Here is a 1,286-nt window from a genome sequence, read left to right as displayed (position 1 = left end):
GCTATTTGGTAACTTGTAAGAGTGACAGATTCATTTTCAGCAAACATTCTCGTGAAGATATTCCTTTGAGATTCCAAAGTACGTTTCATGAACTCAAATTTCTCAGAACGCAACTTTCCAGACGTTTTGTTGACAGATGTTTTGTTTCATAGTGACGCCGAAGATTGTACTCTTTCAAAACGGCAACACTTTCGTTGCATATCATGCAACTAGCTTTCTGGTTGTTTATTTCCACAAATAAGTACTTTTCTCCCCAATCTTCATTAAAAAGGCGACACTCAGCATCTACTTTTCTTTTCTTAGTAGTCATAACGATGGGTGAAGAAAACCGGATCTGAAAATGAAAAATAATTGTTTATTTCCACATTGAATAGTCTACAAAAAAGTTTTAGAAAAATAATAATTTTTAAAATTTTTTTTGACATGTATATAAACATGACAAATTAAATGTAAATACTTCATGACATTAAATTACATTATTACGTAATTGGTTTAAAAGTTTTTTCCCGATAAGTTATCTGATTAAGCAATTTTTATAATTTCCCAATGTATTTAAAATTTATTATGTAAGTTAATTAGAAGAGCTTCATAAAAAATAATTAAGATCATATTTAATAAAAATATTAAGAATCTTAATAGGCAAATATAGTATTAAGAATTTGATACTAATTTAATTAAAATCTTCGTTAATTTAATTAAGTCGTTTTTTGAGTGTATAGCGATTAAAATATAGGGCTTAAATAAATATCAAAGTGTGAAAATATTAGATGCTTACCTCTTGTGAGCTCTTTCAACATTCAAATATGCAAAATATATGACATAATTCACTGAAGTCAGTCCCTTTTATATACGGCACTCTTCAAACCGGTTTAAACACGGCAATGCAAGTTAAAACACAATCGCTGCAGCAGGCTCGTAATCGCTTTTCTTGGAAGCTTCATTGCAGGTACTTAAACAAAAAGCACTATGATATCCAAACTCTCAAAAAGTCGCCTGTTCGGGTTTAATCCGTGTATTGAACCAGTGTTCCAGATTTGAATATAGATATACACACATATGTACAACACACAAATATACGTAGAAGCACACACAATACACGCACACGTCTTCTCTATCACAAAGTTGTGTAACCACACGCACACTCGTCACACTACTTGTCTCAACTGCCTGTAAGCATTGTATCGTCTTACAACGATGCACGCAGAGGCGACTGCAGGAATGAACTCTCATTGTAGGTACTTACACAAAAAGCGCTCTGATATCCAAAGTCGCCGAATTTTTTACTT

Source organism: Limulus polyphemus, unplaced genomic scaffold (assembly GCF_000517525.1).
Source record: "Limulus polyphemus unplaced genomic scaffold, Limulus_polyphemus-2.1.2 Scaffold4120, whole genome shotgun sequence".
NCBI classification, from domain to species: domain Eukaryota; kingdom Metazoa; phylum Arthropoda; class Merostomata; order Xiphosura; family Limulidae; genus Limulus; species Limulus polyphemus.
Note: the sequence above shows the minus strand (reverse complement) of the source record.